A 12,049-nucleotide genomic window follows, 5' to 3' on the forward strand; every position below is an offset into this window, starting at 1 on the left:
AACTGAGGTAAGCTAGCTATTTATTTAGGGGCAGATGATGTAGCTTTTCTTTAAATAGATTTATTTCATTATTTGCGTGTGTGTGTGTGTGTGTGTGTGTGTATGCAAGTTCCTATGAAAGTGAGAGGTGCCTGATCCCCCTGGAGCTGCAGATAAACTGCAGATACAGGCATTTGTGGTTTGCCTAAAGTGGGTGCTGCGAACTGAACTCTGGTCCTCTATAAAATCACAAAGTGCTCTTAACTTCTCAGCCATCTGTTTGGCCATCTCTCTAGCCCTGACGTAGCCTTTTAAAGTCCTAATTTCTTCTTTAAGACAGTCAAATGAGGCAACTTGCCTCACTGACTTTTGTGATGGTTAGATGAGATGCTGTATGAAGATGCAATCTTTATAGACGGTGGACACCTAGCAAAAGTCCTCCCTTTGGCTGTCTTTAGAGGAAAAGCAGTCCCTAGCAACGGTGGTCCTCCTATTTTTGCTCCTCCCAATCTCTTCTCATCTTTGGAATCTCATCCTGGACCATGCAGCTCAGCCTTCCTCTTTCCTGGCATTGAATCCTGACATCCACCTTGGAAGGTAAATATCCTAGAGCCTAACACTCCCAATTAATGCCATTTCACTGCTGTGGCTGAAATCTTTTTCCTCTGAGGACCTTACTTCCCAGCAGCCCTGGCTTCTGAGTCTGCACACATCACTTCCCAGCAGCCCTTGCTAATGAAGTGCAGTTTCCTTTGCTTTCCAGCCGATGCAATTTCGTTGCTCTGCTGAGCTGTTCTCAGACCAGAATTCCCTTCCTTCCTCTTTCCCTGCGTCATTCCAGCTAGGTCATCAGCTTCTCCCTGTGACCATTGTTCTCAGATCTCTTCCAGCCACGTCAGGTCTTTCGTCATGGCTGGCCTTGACATCTTCCTAAGAGCTTGGACTGTCAGTATGTCTTCACTTTTCTCCACAGTGACATTTTCATCTCCACTCATTCCAAAATCCAAATGGATGTTCTCTCCCTGGCAGCTCCTCATTGTTATGCTATTTCCCACAGTGGCGCTCTGCTGGCCACTCCCCTCAGAGCTTCTCTGAAGACCCTTGTTCTCCCTTGGTTTTCCAGCTTAGCTTTGGGACCATTTTCAGTTTTGCCTGCTAGCTCTCACTGCTTGTGTTCCTTCTCCCTCTGCTTTACAAATTTCTAACACTGCCAGCTCAGGTCAGCTGTCTCTGTGGGTTCCCCTGTCATGACCTTGACCCCTCTGGCTGTACAATCCTCCTCCCTTTCTTCAGCAGGACTTCCAGATCTCAGCCCAGTGCTTAGCTGTGGACCTCTGCATCTGCTTCCTTCCATCAGTTACTGGATGAAGGTTCTCTGATGACAATTAGGGTAGTCACCAATCTGATTACAGGAGAAGGCCAGTTCAGGCACCCTCTTCACTGTTGCTAAGAGTCTTAGCTGGGGTCATCCTTGTGGATTCCTGGGAGTTTCCCTGGCACCAGGTTTCTTCCAAACCCACAAATGCCCCCCCCATCAAGATCTCTCTTTCATTATTCTCCCGCCCATCCAGCCCCAACCCACCCAACCCAATCCCTCATGTTCCCATACCTCCATCCCTTCTCCCCCACCCCCCAGGAGCTCTCTTCTGTTTCCCCTTACCAAGGAGACATCCATGGGTCTCTCTTTGGGCCCTCCTTGTTACCTAGCTTTTCTGGGGCTGTGGATTGTAGCCTGGTTATCCTTTACAGCTAACATCCATCTTATGAGTGAGTACATACCGTGTTTGTCTTTCTGGATCTAGGTTATCTCACTCAGGATGGTTTTTTCTAGTTCCATCCATTTGACTGCAAATTTTATGATGTCATTTTTTTTTTAACTGCTGAGTAATACTGTATTGTGTAAATGTACCACATCTCTTTATCCATTCTTCGGTTGAGGGGCATCTAGGTTGTTTCCAGGTTCTGGCTATTACAAATAACGTTGCTATGAACATATTTGAGCAAGTGTCTTTGTTGTATGATTGAACATCCTTTGAGTACACGCCTGATATTGGTATAGCTGAGTCTTGAGGTAGATTGATTCCCAATTTTCAAGACAGGGTTTCTTGGCTGTCTATAGACCAGGCTGACCTTGAACTCACAGAGATCTGCTTTTTTCTCCTTTAATTTATTCTTAAGGATGAACAACTTATTTCATAAACTTTTATTTTTACATGTGATTAAGAACTATCTACAAATAACTTATTGAGTAAGCAAGCATTAGATAATCCAACTTGATTAGATTATTCATGTGATATCAATTATAAACTGAGTCATAAACAAAAATGACTAAATAGTTAGGTTCTGTCAAGGGCTGTATTCCATAAATGTCAGCCCCACAGCACTGGGTGGCATTGCAAAGCTCTGTCTAATGATATGCACAACACAGTAAGTATAATAGCATGATTAAGTGTACATAGAAAGGGATCTTTGGCTTGCCTAAGAGAACAGCAGGACAAAATCTTGTAGAAGCTGGGTGTGGTGACACACACCTTTAATCCCAGCACTTGGGAGGCAGGGGGGCTCTGTGAGTTTGATGAGGCAACCGGGACTACACAGTGAAATCCTGTCTCAAACCAAAACAAAAGTAAGGGATAACATCAAACCCCCAAAACAAAACACTGAAGAGTCACTAGGTGATAGCAACTTGGTGGCACCTGCTAGAAACTGGTTCTTTCTCAAAGATAAGGAGGATGGTCTTCAGAAGAAAGCTTTGAACACAATATTTTGACACTGAAATGAAAAGGAAGTCTTGTATTTGGGGTGTGGTTGCAGGGGCAGGGCTTTTTGGCCTGTATCTTAAGGACTTTGAGTGTGCCGAGGTGGCTAGTATGTGGTGCTTAGGAAAGGGAACTTCTCTAGTGTTGAGGTGTCCCCCAATAAGGCAGTCTAGCCTTGAGCCCTCAAAAACTAAACAGAGTTCTGGAAACATGTCAGTCAGTATGTTTTTACTTCTTTGAAGGGTACATTGAGGACAACTGCTTCAGCAAGGGGTTTAGGAATTAGGTTTCATCAGATGGTGGCCCGTTCCCTTGGCATAGACCCCCTGGACTATCACCCTTTTCTCTTGGGTTCATAGAGCCACTTCTGATCAGGTACAGCTAGAGTGATGGATGGTACATATCAAACATGGGAGAAGCTGGTACACATGGTATGATCCCTGAGGGAAATTGATTAGATGGGCAAGCAGTGACTCAGTACAGGAGAAATTCAAACAAATGCACCCCAGCCCTCACTGAGCACTGACTGGCTTCATGGTCAGAGTGAAGTTGTGTCTCTAGGGTAGGAAGGACTAGTTCCTTTCCTAACCAACGGCAGTTTAGCTAAGAGATAAGGTGCTGCTGTGATTTGTCAGGACCCTGGGCTGCTTCATTCATCACATTTCCTGTATCCGTCAGGTGGAATTGTTGAGGCTGCCTAAAAAACTGATTTCCACTGGGTCCTTTGTAGACAGGCTCAATGTGGGTATATTAAGAAAACCCTAAACACAGATCTCTACCCACAAGCAGCATTTAAGAGTCTATTGAGATCAATGCTGTGGAACTGGACGAACAAACAAATAAAAACAAGATAAAAATAAAAAGGGAAAAGCAAGTGAGGCTGTGGGAATTGTGACTAATTTGCGGTCCAGGCTTCCTGCTTCTGTTGCATGGAGCAGTATATCTGACAAGGCTGAGTAAGTGTGGCTGTGGCTCAGCACTGCTGGGGACACTGAACTGCATCATGTTGAGGTGGGCTGGAATTCAAAGGCACGTGGTGACATATGCATTTCGTCACCAGTCTGCCCACTCATGAATTTATCACAGAGTCAATGCAGGATGGAGACTATATATATATCTATATATCTCCAATGCACATGTATATATATAAAACTTCACACCATGGTGTCTGATTTATAATTTCCCAAGGGCAATATTTTTTTACAGCGACTGGCAGAATTTTTTGTTCTTCATTAGGCCTTTTATTAACCCACTGCCAGAGCTCGGAATCTAACCACTCCCAGTGTTTCAGTGATCATATTATCAGTAATAGCATATTTCCTCTGGGAGATATGAATACAGTCTATTGCAGGTGGAAGGCTGGGAGGAGGCGGGCTAGCATGGATTGTTCACATTTCTGCCTGTGTTCTGCCTCCAGACTCCCAGCTACACTTGCAGATGTTGCTGACTAGAGACTTGGCTTAACTTCATTATCATGTGTAAGAGCAGCGACTTTATTTATTCAGAAAAGTTTTATATACCTACAACACCCCACTCTGAAATGATTTGACTCTGCGTTTGGGGATTCCAATCCATGAGGCTTCCCTAAGATAGTCCCTTTTCAGAAATCAAAGTGTAGATGCTCAAATGGACAGGGACTAGCTTGAAAGGAGAGCCCAGTCATACAAAGGGGGTGGTTCCTTCCTGTCTGGTTGAAGAACTGGGATGAAAGGGAAGTACGGAAGCCTGAAGCTTAATTATTACCATCACTGTTCATTTAGAGGAAAGAAAGGATCTCAATTACAGGGCTAGCAGAATTCACATGGGGGCTCCTGATCTACCGGAGCACTTGATGTAGAAGACCATGCAGTTTGTCTCTGGACGACTTTCAGGGGCGGATGTTGCCTAAGTTTCCTTGGCATTACATACACACCCCGAAGAACACTGTCTCACTCAGCATGGACATGTTTTGCAGAGAGTATTTGAGCAAGTCACCTTGTTTCTCGTAGCCTCATCTGTGAAGTGTAAATTCTGATAATGACCCACGGAACGTACTTTATTACTGTGGAGACCAAACTGAACAATCCACAGTAGAAGGACTTCTAAATTGAGAAGTATGTGTGAAAATTAGTTCTTATAATATTGGACCTAAAGCAACCCTTCAATGAGCACTTCTCAAAATTAAACACAGACAACAGAATACATTGGGCACCTGAGTAGAGATGGAAGCTACATAACCTTCTCACCTACTCCTAGGTCCTATGCAGAATAAAATCAAGAATGAGAGCCAAAGAATATATGCTTTGTGATAATAACTTAAAATATGGACGGTGTAACACTTGAGCCTTTTTTTGATTCTTCGGCTCTTATTTCTGTACTATGAACTATATTCCAAATAGATGAATTAAGTAATAGCCTTCCCCATTACCTGGGACCTTATCGCTTATACTGACTAAATCTGTTTTCCCAAGTCTTCCAATATGTTTTCCCTTGGATTTTATTTATCTTTTGTCTTAGTCAGATGAGGCTGAAACACCATGACCAAAAGCAATTTGGGAAGGTAAGAGTTTATTTGGCTTACATTTCCACATCACTAATCATCACTGAAGGAAGTCTGAACAGGAACTCAGGGCAGAACTTGGTGGCAGGAGCTGATGCAGAGGCCATGGAGGAGTGCTACTTACTGGAGTGCTCCTTATGGCTTGCTCAGCCTGCCTTCTTATTGAATCCAGGACCAGCAGCTAAATGTGGCACCACCTAAAATGGACTGGGCTCTCCACCATCAATCACTGTATTAAGAAAATGTCCTACCAGCTTGCCTGCAGTCTGGTCTTATGGAGGCATTTTCTCAATTGAGGCTCCCTCCTCTCTGACGACTCTAGCTTGTGTCAAGTTGACATAAGTCACCAGGCAGCACACCTGTTCTTACCAAGCTATGGTTGGGTGATCATTCAAAACTGATCTACTGGGTTCAGATAATAATTTTCTATAACTCACCCCTTCCTCAACAACTTGTCCATGTGTTTGCAGATGCCAAGTTTTGTAGTCTGAGTGAAGCTTTCATATGCTTCTATAAAATCAATATTAACATAAAGAGAGATGAAGAGCATAGAAAATGAGTAGGGAACTTTTGACTCCCTGGTTGGGGTAAGCTGCTTTCAACTGAAATCTCCCATCCTTTGGTGCATTGTGAAGTGACCAGTCATTTTTTCTGAATGGACAATGGCTTTAGGTGCTGGGACTGGTTAAGAATCTGGCATGTACCACTAATGGTTTGAGATAGCTAGTTGGCCACATGGACCAGTAAAGCTAAAGGAGATGGGCATTAACAGTCTACATTGATGGCAAGTAGACATCCCTTCATACAGATAAGAGGCTAGATGTTACTTCTACTTGATTCATTGAATCAAGAATTACAAAAGTCACATGCTGACTTAATAAAAGATCTTGCAACTCCTTCAAAAAGCAACTCCACCATCAGACTCTTGGCCATACAGAAAAGTGTGACTTAGTTTCTAAGAGGGAAGCGAGGCTTCCCAAATAAAGCACTGTGTTTATGTCATCCAGTTAAACTCTTCCAGTTGATTCTTTTATGCTGAACTCCATGACAACCCCTCCTCATGCACTATCTCGCTTACTTCTTTTCTTCTCAGAAACAAAGCTACAGAGTAGGTCTTGTTACCATCTTCCATTTTCAGAGAGCCAAGATGATGAATAGCACGTCTAAGGCTAGGACTCCAGTGACTAGAGAAGTCAGGATTTGACTCATATCTGATGCTCTCAAAAGCCTTCTCTCTTAACCATCATAATAACACCATTTTATGATGGGTTCAGTTGCAGAAGACAGTGTTAGAACTGTGGCCCAATTACTGCATTCTTTTAGTTTTGTAGTGCACACGAACTTTGCATTGACTTCTTCTATCTTAGCTTTCTGAGTACTAGGATTATAGGTGTGCACCTCCAAAAGGTGTGCATGTCCAACATGTAAGTTCTTTCAAGAGTTTCATCCAGTTGATATTATATCTTTCCAAAGAGTGTCTTGAAAGTTTGTGTCCCCAAGTCTGAAATCGTTTTTGCCTCTGACTGTTGTTCTCCACACTGGCCACTAGGTGGTGCAGGGTAAAGTGACGTCTCTTCTGAAGTGAATTCCCAGAGGGTAGACAAGTTGCAGGAAGCAGCACAGCTAGCTCCTTGTCCTCTTGGATCAAGGCACTAGCTCATCCATCTTAAAGGATGAAGAGCCATGCCTCCCGGCTGAGAGCTTCCCCTTAAACACACTGGAGTCAAAGGGAGACTCACATGAAGCAGGCATATTATTTCCCATGGCAGCCTTCGTCAGCAGCACCTTCATTTACAAGGGACGAGCTGCTTTGAGTGAACCAATTAAATCCACAAGAGCTCCTAAGATTTCAAGAAAAGAAGTTTGTGATTTGATTACAATATTCTACCTCCCCTTCCCAGGCACACATATGCACACAGTCACACATGCACGTGTGCACACTGCTGGCAGAGATCCTCTGCAGCAGTAAGCTGTGTAAGAGATGTGGTCAGACGTCCCCTCCCCAGACTTCCACCTTCAACCTCTGTCGAGGAATTTTTTCAGAAATAGAATTCTGTTCGGGCTGCGCAAAGCTACCATGGGGTTTGCCTGCCACTGAAACAGAAACGAACTCTTTCACCCCTTTTAATATTTAAAAACAGAAAAATCTCCTGATACAGGCACATAGGTCATGGAGTGCCAAATATGTGGAGCTTTTGTGTGGATAGATATGAATATGTCTGTCGTGATGGTCAGGATTCCCAGGCATACTCAGTTTCACTTGCTTTATTTCCCAAATAGAGAACTCACCAAACCTTTACTCCGTAATAACACCCGTGCCTGATACCTCAAAAAAAGACAATTCCTTTGGGGTAAAGAAGTTAGAGTTCTGTTGTTAGGATATGTGTCTGTGTGATATGTGGTTAGCTTTTCTCCCAAAGTAAGGGACTGAACACACACTACAACCTGGGTGCAAATCTCTAACAAGAGATACCCTTTCGGCAAATGGGGACAGGTGAACATACAGACCTAGGTGGCTTATATAAAGAAAGGAAGAAACATTTAATCTATTTGACCCTGTGCTAAGACCGAATTCTGTCCATTTTATTTTCCTTCTAAGAATGAGCCATCTGTGACCCCTTCGTTCAGTACTACGAGGTGAGATTTGTTGTGACACGAGGTTGTTCAGGATGGTAAGAATGGCGGCTGAAGAAAAGCCTTGCCGGTACTGTTAATCCCACTAGGCAAGAATAAGGCCACTACCACAATGTTTGAGCCAAATTTGAAGCAAGCTTTATTAAACACCAGCCAGGAAGATGGACACTGGCCAGGTTCAGACCAGAGATTCCCAGAAAATGGCTGTGAATTTTGTTAGTCAGGTTCTTATAAAGGCAAAACTCACAAGACTACATACTTCCTGCCTTCATCCAATCAGGGGCAAGCATATACCCTGACATGCTTCCTGCCTACGTACTTCCTGCCTATGAGTGATCAAGCAAATCCTGTACAGTTGGGGCAACCATCCTTGTTAGTAGAAGTGAGAACAAGTGGCTTGTTATCTTACATGAACAGCAGCCCCCAACATCCAGGAAGTTATCTGTCCCTGGGCAAGTGGGGCTTACAGGTTAGAGGCATTTTTGTTTTATAGATCTCTTAAGCACAGTAATTTAAACTTAAACCATAATTTTACCCTCACAATACAGGACTGAAGGTTGAAAGTCTTGGGCTGGTGAAATGGCTAAGCGAACAAAGGTACTTGGTGCCAAGTCGGATGATCTGAGTTTTGTCCTCAGGTCCCACATGATAGAAGTAGAGAAATCACTTTACAGGTTGTCTTCTGACCTCCACAAGTGTGTTGCCACCTGCATATACACAAACAGACGAGAATGTGATAAACAGCAGCAAATCCTTACTCACAACACCCTTCCCTTGCTATATGGGCTCCAACCCTTCATAATCCGTGGGCTCAAGACCACGTCATGCAGCGCTGTCATCCGTTTCCAGCTCTCAGAATTAGTACAAGGTGTGGAGCCAGGACCACCGCAGTATCTGCTTTAAAATGTCACACTGTAGAGTATGGTGGCTCATACCTGTAATTCTGGTGTTGGAGAGGCAGAGGCAGTAGGACTACCACAAGTTGGAGGTCAATCTGGTCTACACAGTGAGCTCAAGGCCAGCCTGAGCTACTGAGTGAGGCCCTGCTTCAGATAACAACAACAACAACAACAAAAGTTGTGTTGATTCACTTGGGTGGACTTAGGCTGGAGTTGGGGTTTGCACTCTGAGGAGTGTAGCCAGCACTGATCTCTTGATGTGTTCTTGATCTTCAAGGGTTGGTGAGAGACTCTGGGTTGCTGTATGTGAAAGAACAGGAGTAAATAGTTGTCACCATCCTCCAAATACTTATCAGGTTCCTCTCCAGCTACTGTGTTACAGTCACCAGATACAGTGGTGTTTGCCATATTTCTCCAGACTTGGCTCAAATACACCCTTTACCATGAATTGGTCTGTGGCCTCCAATTCCTTCTTCCCCACTGAAGTAGGATCTCTGAGGGAAGATCCAATAAACTACATTTAAAATGATGCCCTTGGTGATCTTAAGCACAACAGTCTACTAACCAATGAATCAAAGACTCGACCATTCCAGAACTTCTGAGATTGGTAGTAAGAAGGACATCATGGTGCAGCCACATTCCTGGCTCTGAGATGAAAATTACCTATTTTCTATGAACTGGGGGTACCTGAGAAATGTCTCCTTCCTTGAATACACTCGGCCAGGGTGTCTGGGGTCATGGCGTAGGGTTCCCTTTCCTTCCTTCCCATCAGAGTTCTTAATCACATAGCAAATGGGTCCAAATTCTGCATTTTCTTCTGCGAAGGACTCACCTAGGTAGTTATCCTGTGACAAGAGAGAAGATTGGTTTGCAGGTTCCCTGGGAGCTGTTGGCAAGGTTTGGTGTAAGTTTTGTTTAAGCTCTTTAAAGCATGTCTGGCATAGAACCAAGAAATGGGAGCTTAAGAAGGGGGAAATCGATGGACCAATCAATATGATAAATACATGCTTCCATTAGCTACTTCCCGGTCCCCAGGATCTGAAGGATGGTTTCTGCATTTTCTTTGTTGTAGGTTTTTTGATGGAAAATTAGATTAGGAGACATTGTTACTGTCTGTTTTGAAGCTGCCCAGTTCTCTCTCTGTGGTTGGTTTGGACATTTCTATACTTGAGACACGAGAGACTTGAGGAGCCTCTTGGATCAACAGTCTGTTTTCCTTAGCTAGCATTCCTGAGAGTTTAAGATTTCTCTAGAGATGAAATCCAATTGCCTCCAACCTTCTCACTACCCGCTGACACCACTCAGTGCATCTGCTCCTCTTTTCAAGATAGTCTGAAGTTGACCCTGAACTGGTTTCCTGAAGTAGAGACTCATTTTACAACTCTACTCTTGGCTGAGGCATAAGGGTCAAATTGCTCCACAAAGGAAGGTTTGTAAAATGAATACTTTTCTTCAAGTAATTCTGGAAACTGGAGAGTGAATGATTAGGGGATAGAAAAAGGGACAAGCTAGTTTGTTGAGCTTCTATATTGAAAAAGAATGGCTTTATACAGAGCCCAAGCACTCTCCAAAGAAGATTTTACTGAACACTTATCCTAGTGAAGAAGGGCTGCTGAGGAAGGATTTCTAGTCAGGAGTTAATAGAAGGAACACTGCACACCCCAACTAAAATTGAGAAGGAGGTTTTCAGAGAAACTTGCTTTTCAAGAGAGTCTGTGGACACCTAGAGTACTGAGTCAAATGCCGGGTTCTGTCCATTAGCCACTCCTCACACTCTAGCTGAGATCATGCCCCAACTGTGGTAATAACTAAAGTGGGAGCTGTTTAGCAGTTTATGTTTCTATTGTATGGGGAAATGACTTGCTGGCTTAAAGGACTATACCTTTATTAGAGGTCATTATGATGTAAAGGGATTCCAAGCCCCCCAGGGCTCTGAAGAGGCACGGGTGGACTCTTCTTGTCTTACTGTATTTCCCCAGAGAATACACAAGAGGCTCCATATAGATGGAAAGGTAAACCTAGGTACCAGAGGTCCTTTCCTGGAAGAATTCCCATAGGATGAAGACATGAGAGAGACCCTCTGAGGGCTTATGACTTAGTCACCAAGTTGGATGTAGAAAAGCAACTAAAGAAGATAGATTAGCTGGTTGAGACGAAGTGCATTTTAGAAGGACACTGTGTGTAAGGAGGATGCTAAAGGCAAGTAAAGAGGCACAAAGAAAATGGGTCTTAGAGCTGTGGGCCAGAGAGTAAGCCTACCATGGATCCACACGGTGCGAAGACTGGACCACACAAAGTCTACATTTCTTTTTGTTGATCACCCTAGAATATCTACTAATGATTTAATGCTGTGTTTCCAGACTATTATTATATTTTTCCTAAGGGAACAAGATGAATACATGTCAGTCAACAAGATAAAGCTGATTTTCCCTTATTTAAAGGACATTGTTTGCTTATAGCATTTTTTTTTCATGTGGACTTGGTCTTGATTGTCCTCCATGAAAGCCAAGGCCACACTCTTGACATGTGACTTAAGACTTTTCTGAGAAGCTCACAATAGTGAATTTTCATGTTGGAAAACATATGACAATTTATTTTGATCATATCCTGTGACTTTACTTCCCCAAAGTACAGTCACTTTGTTAAATGTTTCAGGAATGTAGCATAAATCACATGCAGATTCTGGGGTTCAATTGGCAATTAATTATCAAAACTGAACCTGAAATGGATCAGCCTTTGATCTAGGACTGAATATCTAGAAATGTGTCCAGTTATCATAGGAAATCATCAGAAACACAAAAGATGTTCATTTTAGTATTATCTGTAATAGTATAAAAAAACCTAAATGTGTAAGTTGTAAGCAAATCAAATATTATACACCATGAAAGTTTGAGCATTGAACTGGAAATAAATATAATAAATGGCATAATATAAAGTAAGAAAGAAAGCTGCCTATGAACTTAGAATAGTCCTTGACATATGATTGACTTTTATTGAATTACCTATTATTAACAATGACTATTTATAATATATGTAAATGTTAAAGTCTGAATTACTGTGGCATTACCACCAGGAGTGATAATTAACATGGTGTAGCCATTAGGAATGGTTGTTTTAGCATTTATAAATTTCCTACCATAAGAGATTTTTTTTTTTTTACTAATTCCAAAAAAGCATAGAAAATTGTAACGACAAATTGTGCCATTACCTAAGCCTCATAAAGCTAGTTTGCAGTCCTA

At 42.7% G+C, this 12,049-nt stretch overlaps 1 long non-coding RNA gene across 2 annotated transcripts; it reads right to left on the bottom strand.

Annotated features, from left to right (window-relative positions):
* Window positions 1-8,026: 8,026 nt before the first annotated feature.
* LOC131926514 (uncharacterized) lies at window positions 8,027-10,677 on the bottom strand. 2 transcript variants are annotated; one of them, XR_009383507.1, is made up of 4 exons: window positions 10,534-10,677; window positions 9,498-9,655; window positions 9,003-9,110; window positions 8,027-8,618 (listed from the first exon to the last, which is right to left on the bottom strand). It is a non-coding gene; the product is annotated as an uncharacterized LOC131926514 (long non-coding RNA). The 2 variants fall into 2 exon arrangements; XR_009383506.1 differs by lacking the exon at window positions 10,534-10,677 and having other exon boundaries at window positions 9,498-9,706.
* Window positions 10,678-12,049: the final 1,372 nt, after the last annotated feature.

This window comes from Peromyscus eremicus, chromosome 16_21 (genome assembly GCF_949786415.1).
Source record: "Peromyscus eremicus chromosome 16_21, PerEre_H2_v1, whole genome shotgun sequence".
In the NCBI taxonomy this organism is placed as follows: domain Eukaryota; kingdom Metazoa; phylum Chordata; class Mammalia; order Rodentia; family Cricetidae; genus Peromyscus; species Peromyscus eremicus.